Source organism: Diadema setosum, chromosome 2 (genome assembly GCF_964275005.1).
Source record: "Diadema setosum chromosome 2, eeDiaSeto1, whole genome shotgun sequence".
Taxonomy (NCBI): domain Eukaryota; kingdom Metazoa; phylum Echinodermata; class Echinoidea; order Diadematoida; family Diadematidae; genus Diadema; species Diadema setosum.
Window position 1 is genome coordinate 2,069,863 of NC_092686.1, and position 6,981 is coordinate 2,076,843.

Genomic DNA, 6,981 nt, shown 5'->3' on the forward strand with positions numbered 1-6,981 from the left:
TATTTCTGTCAATCTCATACTTTTTTTTAAATAATAAATTTCGTGTTGCAATTTAACCATTTACTGTATTTCTAATTTTATTGTATTTAAAAAACAAAACAAAACTGATGTCTGTTCTCGTACACTATACAGACCCAGACTACAGAACATTCTAGGAAGTGTAACCCTTATGTTGCATCTGTAAATACAAAGTAAACCATTATGTTATTACCTGAGAATGGAATAGAAACATATGATGGATGTATGGATAACAACCTCTTATTCATGTCTTTATGTTATCACATTATTTCAGTTATCACATTTTGCTTAAACAAAGCTGTGTTGATCATGATTGGCATACCTCCCAACTAATTCAACGCTCCTGGAAAGTCTACACGAGATAGATTATGATAATAGTTATCTAGACAAGGTTCAAGGCTCCCTTAAACGATACAGATAAGAAGTATAATTTTGTGCTCTGCATCTCATTCAGGAATAAGTGCGACTCATTTTCTTCCTGTTTTATATATCAATATATTATAGGTGTCGCCACAGATACACGCGGGGATTTTCCTATCTCTTTTCCTTTGCATTCCTTTGCGTTGTTCTCACACATCTGCTTGCTTCAAACACGACAAAACTGACTGATGAGATGTGTAAGTATAATACCCATATAGCTGATACCAACATTTTGCACCATAACCATGGAGAGTTAGTTATCTAGGCGGTGGCAGTATATATAGAATTACTTATCTGCAACGTTTTACAATGATACGTTATTTCCCCCTTTTTTTGAACTAATAGCAATCGCTCCTATTCAAAGTGTTACGGAAATTGATAAGCCCTTTATTCCTCCTCTTTGTTACAGAAACGATCTAGGATTTATAAAACCTCGTTCAGGAATTCTCTCCAGTAAACCGAGAATCTTGTCAATGCAATATATACTTCCCAGGCAGTTTAAAGTATCTCAAACCATTCACTTTGTGACATTACAATTTCTCAACTAGATAGAGTTAGTTGATGGAGCTTATCAAGTTAAATTTGTTTAAGGTTTTTTGTTCGTGTACGTGCAATAGTTTGTTGTTGATTCTTTAACAGCAATATAGTGGCATTTTTCTGTTTTTTTTTCTTTTTATTCTATCGCATAAGTCCATGTTTTTGTCTTCTGCCCTATTATATTCATTAAAAAAAAATGCAATTAGCCATTCGTTTGTGTTTGGTTATGATATAAAGAGCCTCAAATAAGTACTACTGTTTTTTCCTTCGCCAATGTATCTCTCTGAAGGTCTGGAGACTCCGGACAACACACTGAATTCTCTTTCTCAAAGTGAGACCGTGTTTACAGGCTGCAGACTTGCTGCGGTGGGAGGAATGCTGAACTCGTCCGCTGGGCTAAAATCACGTGCGAGAAATGTACAGGACACGCTGTTTGTGAGTCATGAACCACAGTGACACACTTATCCTACAATGTATGGTTATACACCAAAGAGGCTTTTCTCACACCACATACTCGTATTATAAACCCCCTTTGTTAAACACTTATGTGCAGACTCTTTTGTTCCTTCTTCCAAGGCACTATCCCTCATTTCAGCGATCTCTTTCTCTTTCTTTTTCTTTTTTACCCTTCTTATCAGCGAGACGGAATATCAACGCCATTTCCACGTTGGCTTTTATCATGATAAATAGAAGTAAAATTAAAACAACAGAAAAATAACAGAAGAAACATGAAAAGTGTAACTCCTTTCGAAATATTGTGTAAGTTGACCACAAAAGGCACACGCAAAGTCAATTTGAAAGATTTTAAAAACAAACAAAAAATAGGGGAAAATGTAACACGTGCTGTTTTTGAGTTGAAACGACCTGTATTATTTTTGTCTCTCCTTTGCTTGCCCTTTCGCTTTCTTGATGTTCAAGGTTTGTCACATTATATATACATACACTGTATAATAGTGATTTCTTAGTAAACCGACCAGTATCAGCTTCCAAAGGTTCCTCTCTGTACGAAAATAATGAACATATACCAATTAACTAATTAGTAGGGGATATTTCTATTTTAACTAAGTAGGGGATATTTCTATGATAATCATTAAACAACAACAGATATGGATACGCGATTGACACATAATGGTTTACTGACGAAATGCCATGAAGCACATTATTTTTGTCGTTGTTGTTGCTTTATTTTCATTTTTACGATTGAACTCGATTTGCAGTCTGAACCCTTGGATATAGAGAAGGCAGTCCCGTCAATCGACGAGTTGTACCGCCGTCTGGGCGTGGTTACAGCCATCTCATCCAATCACTACGAAGAGGCGTTGCCATGGATCGCATCCCTACAAAAGTTTATGCCCGACAAGAAGATCATAGTCTACGATCTCGGACTCAATAAAACCGTTCGCCCAAAGGTGCGTTTAAAAGTTATACTTTTGCCCGTTGAAAAAAATAACACCTAAACTAAACTAAACAAACAAATAAACATAACAAACAAACAAACAAAAAACAAACAAACAAACAAACACACACACATTTATCTCTACGAGATCAAGACTTCTCGAAATATCTTTTTCCTTTTTGCAAGTGCCCGTCTGCATTTTTTTTTTTTAATTCACAGAATCTATAAAAATGACGTTTGGGGCATCATCGTCATAACACTGTCTTCTAACGATCTTTATCTTTTTTTTTTCGTTGTGTATATTTTGGTGTTTATCATTGCTTTCCAGAAACATGAAACGATCTTAACCAAACTTAGTTTAGAGTGACTTAACTGACACACGAACTTGATTATATAAATATCACATTTTTTCCTTTTGAGTGAGGACTAGTCCAACAGGACACCAATATATTTCATGATGTCATTGCAGCTTCATTACTCGTGCATTTTCCCATATAGGCCTATTCGCCGTATACCTAGACCACACAACAATCAAGGACAACCCTCGTCTTTAATTTATACTTTGGACTTGAACCATTTGGGTGCGTGTGTCACTGCAAAGGGTTACAAAAACGTATAATCATCGTGAAAATCAAACACAAGAGCGCGATAAAACGCACTCGAGCACACAGGGGTATTCAAACTGAACACGGCAGTTTTTTGAAGCATGTACAATTACAAAACTGATCTGCTGTGTACTTGGTCAATAATGTCAAAACAAGAGGCAGGGTCATTATTAATTATACAGTGTATCTCTAAAGGGCTCTGAGCCTGGATTATCTTTACATAGTTGGCAAGGACAAGCCGACATGACAAACAATGAACATAAGACGCAACTTTGATATTATACAGCGCTGAGTGCGGTTTTATACACTATTATTAGCTTTCATGATCTTGGCACAATATTTCGAAGACCTTGACTTTTAAAGTTTATGACTGGTGAGAAATAATCAGCAATCTCGACTTATCTTTGAACAACGGTAAACGAAATCCCTTTAAAGGGCATGCATGTTGGCACCGTCTTTCGTTATTTTGGTATAGTTCAGTTTGGATTGTTAGTGCGATTTGCAAACACTACACACCGAAAATAGGGCCTTACTTCTCGGACTTTGAAATCAGCCACTGTGATGTACACCAGATACGAAAAAAAAAAAAACCTCAATGTCGACCCTCTCCCCCCTCCCCCTTCTTAGGAAAAATGGAAGATTCAGGTAGAATAGACGTATTGCAGTGTATTGTAAAGAAACAGATTCATATCTCAAAAGCATCTCAAGAAATACATGTACAGCATATTGCGATAAGTCGATATATATTCGAGTTGTTTTTTCCCCACATAATTACCAGTTTTAAAACATATGCATAGGCCTATTATGTTTGTATATCGGCATTTTTACCCAAATGCGTCCGGATCTCCCGTGAAAGCCAGTACAAAGTACATAGCCCCCCCCCCTTTTTGTACTTCAGCTAAAACTCCATCTAAGACGGCAAACACAGATAACTACTAACTCGTGGACTCCGTGATATCAATTCCAATACTGTATACGGTTATAAAGACACACTCACTTTCCGTAAGCATGCAGGAGGTTGATATAAGTCATTTAAAGATTTCTGACATAAAATTCTTATATCCAGATTTATTACATACTATTGCCATTCTGCCCGTAAACTTAATGCAGCAAATAACAAAAATTATACAATTTTGGTCAACTGGCAAAGACCAATGCTTGTAGTGAGGACAGTCCTCTTTTGAAGAGTTGAAAAAAAATGAGTGCGTCATTTTTTTCAAATCATGTCCTCCTTTGCTGTTTGCCCCAATTCGCAGAGCAGTTGCCTTTAGTGTAAATCAGGGGCGGATCCAGGAATTCCGTAAAGGGGAGGCGCCTTTACACAATTAAAGGGGCGGCCCCCATTTTTTCTTTTTATTTCTTTTGTTTCCCCCCCCCCCCAAAAAAAAAAAAAAAAAAAAATACAGAAGGGGCGCGCGTCCGGTGCACCCATCTGGATCCGCCACTGTAAATAATACTGAAGTACGAATCCTGAGAATCACGGTAGATGTTTGACAAATTAATATATCTCAATCATGAGATATTTGGGGGTACCTTGTATAGAATACATATAATATTGACACGGTGCATCTTTAGTTTACGGGATCCCCTTCCTGTCACTTTGCTATCCACAGGTCAAGCTGTTATGTAACGTGGAGCTGCGCAAGTTTCCCTTCCACTGCTACCCGAATCACGTGAGACACCTCCTGACGTACGCCTGGAAGCCAATCATTATTGATGTGAGTCATCGTGAAACATCGAGAATTCAGTATTCATTATCAATTAAAAAAAAAAATCCAATGAGCACCGTCAGACAACACAGGGCCAACAGCGGCGTGCAGTAGGCCTAAATTGTGGTTCGTCTGAGCGAAAGCCTGACACAGTCAACGATTTCCTGATCTGAGCGATTTAAAACTCGCCGCGACAGACTCTCAGAGATTCCATTAACATAAAATTATTCCCATCCAAAACCCTGCTAAAGAATGTGTAATATACCCGTTACTAATACCAGATAAACGCATTATTCAGAAAATCGAATGCTTCTGAGCGTTTATGGATGTTGCATTTGTTTCCTTATTTTAAAGAAAATTCGAAATAGCAATACACATTATTGAAACAATCTGCCAGTGCATTATCATTGACCTTGGCTGATGAACCAAGAGAGTAGACATTCCCTAGAAAAGTACTGTATATATTTCGATCTGAGAGTATCATTTTTTTTTTCCTACTGACTTTTGGCAGATGGCACTGAAAGAATTTGGAGTCATATTTTGGGGCGATTCATCGATCCGCCTAAAAGCTTCTCTGAGGAAATTCTCCCAGTCGCCTTGAAGCATCATGGCTACCTCACTCACTTCCATGGATTCGACCCAAAAGTGAAAGAAGAAATCCGACATCAGTACTTTTATACCCATCCCGCGCTCTATGGCAACCTCGGAGTGAACAGAACTCAGTACTACTTATCACAAGATATGGCACCCCACGCAGCTGCAAATCGGCAGCTATACATCAACAGTTCCATTATCCAACGCAGCATCGTTCAGCCGATGCTCAAGTGTGCGCTCGAGAAGAGATGTATACGACCCGAGGGGGCGCGAACGCCAAAACACAGGTTCGACGCATCCATCCTAGCAATTCTTATCTACAAGAATCTACCTGGCGAATGGACTCGACAGACCAATGACAATCGCGCCTTTGACAAAGTTGTCTTTCTGCGCAAAAACAACAAAGGTCGCGAAAATATTCAATTTTGTCTCTGAAAATCTCCCTCCTTTGCAAAAGTTATGAGAGCGTGACAAAATGCGATCAGTGACTAAGAACGCTTTATACATGGTGTAGAATCATCAAACATTGACGCCCGAATTTGGGAATTTGAAATTCCTGAGAATCTAAATTTTTGAAGATGTGACATTATAAGGGTATAATGAGGTTCAAGTTTGTGTCGCTTTCTGCTAGGTATCAACTACAGCACAACTCCAATGTTCTCAAAAGTTGTTTGTTTGTTTGTGACCTTGGCCTTTACAATTTCCACGGAAATATTTGTCCAATTTAATTTGATAAGTCAAGTGAGTTGCATCGTTTGTATCTAGTACAGTGTATTTTGTAATTCATCCGTGAATTATTGTTTTTCAAGCCAGTAGACCATGTATTTTTGTGACTACATTGTACAACCCAAGTTGCGTTTCTTTTTTTTTTTCAAAAAACTTTTAAGACATAAATTATTGTGGATATTTAAAAGAAAAGATAAAAAGGTTACTGTACTCCTGTGCTTGCTCAAGTAATGTTATACATGTGTACTTTACATTGTATCTTCATTTCACCTGCACTCAAACTCTATTGTAACAATATCCAAACATACGTAATCAATAAACTACATGTACATCATTTCATTGATGAACACCATAATGATAATTTATTATCATAGTCACAATAACCATCATCAACAATATGTTTGTAATTTTCAGTTCTGAATACTGTATACACTAAAAAGCACTATAGATGGTGATATGGATCATAATCATGTGGTTGGCTGAGAGCTAACACATACCAGCCTTTTATCTTGCCGAAAGACTCAACTTTACTTTGCACCAAACATACATTAATGACTGGTACACAATACTTGCTAGTCTGCACTTAGCTGCTCTGTTCATGTGCAGTATTACAAATGCACTGCAATCATTTGTATTAACGGTTCAGTTAGCTTAGAGCTGGTGCTGGCCAGAGACTATTGCGAGAATGGCTGATGCAGAATTTAAATTGCATCATCATTCTATAAAACAAATAATGCCCATTACTCGGTCAGGCGTGAGTAAATCATCCATCTCCATAGCTTTCAAACAGTCCAAAAAAAACCCAAAACTCGGCTTTGCCTTGTGTGTTTCTGACTGTTCCAAAGTTACTTTCCAGGGAAGCATTCTTACTACCGTAATACACAGTGTAATGTGCATTAGTGACAGTTGCATAAAATCATTGCTCACAGCATTCTGTGTCAAGTATGTAGGGTACCCGTATTGGACCCAGATTATC

The 6,981-nt window shown here is 37.7% G+C and overlaps 1 pseudogene; it reads left to right on the forward strand.

The window, feature by feature from the left end:
- Positions 1–683: 683 nt before the first annotated feature.
- LOC140246362 (uncharacterized) lies at positions 684–5,807 on the forward strand (annotated as a pseudogene).
- Positions 5,808–6,981: the final 1,174 nt, after the last annotated feature.